Raw genomic sequence first — 2,536 nt, 5'->3', positions numbered from 1 at the left:
CGGGAGCGGCCACTGCACTCCAGTCTGGGCGACAGAGTGAGGCTCCAACTCAAAAAAAAATAAAAATAAAAATAAAAAACAAAGTAAATCCTTCTAGACATTAATAGCTTACTATTAATTGTGATCGGTGTGAAAATGGTATTGGGGGCCTATTAAAGAGAGAGCAACCCAATCTTCCACAAATATATACCGAAACATTTACAGATGAAATGATATACCTCTTATTTGCTTTTCAATAACTGGGAGTGATGATGGGAACAAATAGGGATATAGATGAAACTAAAGTGGCATAAGGTAACAAGAACTGGAGACGGGTGGTGGGCACATGGGCGTACCATACACTCTATTATTCCACTGTTTGAATTTTTAGCTAAAAGGTACTGAAACAAAGTTCTTGGCCATCTGTCATCATAACACACTGCTTGGCAGCTGAGTCTCCTTCCTGCAAATACTGCCCCGCTTCAACTCTCTGCCACTCTATCCACTTGCAACTGAGTTTCATTCATTATTCTTCTCTAATCCTGACTCATTGTGCCCTATCACCCTCACGAACTTAAATGAAGCAAGTAGCCCAAGCTCTGTAAGGGTCTTCCTTTGCAGCACGGGAGAATTCATGCTTGCCCAGTCTATCTCAGTTGCCGAGAGGATTCTCCAAAATAAAAACTGCACAGCAGGAGCACCCCCTGAAAGTGTGCATTCCTAAGGCTCGCCCTCTCAGGTCCCCTGCAGTTCCTCTCCTGGGCCCTCCACCCAGCAGCCCAAGCAGGGGCTCCTGGGGCCAGCCTCCAACCCTCTCCGCACAGCACCCTCTCCACACCCCCCTCCACCCTGGCCCCTCCCCTGCAGGGTCCCACTCTCCTGCCCCCAGCAGCCTAGCCTGGGGACCCCTGTGCTGGCCTATGAGGATCACCCCGCCACTCACGACCCTCTTCTCTGCTATGATCCAAGCAGCTTCTGCACCTCACCACCCTCAAACCCACTACTGCCCCCAGATCACAAACACTCACCCTCCCCACCCCAGGTAATACACAGGTTGCTCAGGCTCATCCAAGAAGAGAGAAAGCCCTGGGGCAAATGCAGGGTCTGGAGTGGGATGAGGAGTAACTGCTAACAGGTACTGGGTTCTTTGGGAATGACAAAAATGTTCTGGAATTAACGGTGGTGATGGTTGCACAACCATGCCGGGATACTAAAAACCACTGAGTTGCACTTTTAAAGAGTGAATTGTGTGATGTGAATTATAGCTCAATAAAACACGCGTGTAAAACAACTATTGCTCACCCTGCCCATCCCACACCCAACTGTCCCACCAACATCACCCCACCCCCAGAAGCACCGACACACCCTGCAGTGTCCTCCCAGCTCCCATCAGCCTGGATGGAGTCCCCAGCCTGGACAGGGTACCCTCACTTCTGACCTCCCCAATATCAGTCTGGACAGGGTCCCCTCACTCCTGACCCCCGACCCCAACCTGGACAGGGTCCCCTCATTCCTGAGCCCCCAGCTCCAGCCTGGACAGGGTTCCCTCACCTATGACCCTCCAGCCCCAGCCTGGACAGGATCCCCTCACTCCTGACCTCCCCAATATCAGTCTGGACAGGGTCCCCTCACTCCTGACCCCCCGACCCCAACCTGGACAGGGTCCCCTCATTCCTGAGCCCCCAGCCCCAGCCTGGACAGGATCCCCTCACTCCTGACCTCCCTAATATCAGTCTGGACAGGGTCCCCTCACTCCTGACCCCTCAGCCCCAGCATGGACAGGATCCCCTCACTCCTGACCTCCCAATATCAATCTGGACAGGGTCCCCTCACCTAACCCCCTAGGCCCAGCTTGGACAGGGTCCCCTCACTCCTGACCCCCCTCAACTCCAGCCCGGACAGGATCTTCTCACTCCTGAGCCCCCAACCCCAGCCCGGGCAGAGTCTCCCCATTCCTGAGCCCCCAACCCCAGTCCGAACAGGGTCCCCTCACTTCTGACCCTCCAACACCAGCCTGGACAGGGTCCCCTCACTTCTGAACCCTCAAGCCCAGCTGGACAGGGTTCCCTCATTTCTGAGCCCCCATCCCCAGCCTGGACAGGGTCCCCTCACTCCCGACCCCCACCGTCTGATGGGGGATGGGCAGAGCCCGGGTGTCCAGGCCCCGCCAGGAGCCGTCTTTCCTCCCTCCTGTGCGGGTCGCCCCCGCTGCCAGGAGCGGAGGGAGGGGTCCGCGACCCTCTGACAGGGCGGGGCACGGCCCACCTGTGTCAGCTGAGATCCGCGTCCAGCTCGCGGGCAGCAGGGGGAGGAGCGCGAGGCCGCACCCGGGCGGCGCAGTCGGCTCAGGCCTCCATGTCCACGTCCCTGCGACTCCGGCTGGGGGTCCGGCCGGGGCGCGTCGTTGCGGAGGCCGGAGGCCGAGAGCGAAGGATCAGCTACCAGGTAAGGGACCGGGAACGCCGCTGAAGACCCAACAGCAGGGCGCGCGCCTGCCGGGACGTCACGTGGCGGCGCCTAGGGCCTTCTGGGAAATGGAGTCCCTCGGGGTCGCTCG

The 2,536-nt window shown here is 57.7% G+C and overlaps 1 protein-coding gene across 1 annotated transcript in view; it reads right to left on the bottom strand.

The window, feature by feature from the left end:
* Positions 1-2,450, bottom strand: part of DYM (dymeclin) — a 374,432-nt gene extending 371,982 nt beyond the window's left edge. Inside the window, exon 1 of the mRNA XM_008048608.1 lies at positions 2,245-2,450. The gene's annotated coding sequence lies outside the window, so the exon portion shown is untranslated. The remainder of the gene's footprint in view (positions 1-2,244) is intronic.
* Between the last annotated feature and the right edge of the window lie 86 nt (positions 2,451-2,536).

Source organism: Carlito syrichta, unplaced genomic scaffold (genome assembly GCF_000164805.1).
Source record: "Carlito syrichta isolate Samal-C Ts95f unplaced genomic scaffold, Tarsius_syrichta-2.0.1 Scaffold126426, whole genome shotgun sequence".
Classification (NCBI taxonomy): Eukaryota; Metazoa; Chordata; class Mammalia; order Primates; family Tarsiidae; genus Carlito; species Carlito syrichta.
The sequence above is the reverse complement of the archived record's forward strand: the minus strand, read 5'-3'. Positions and strand labels throughout refer to the sequence as shown.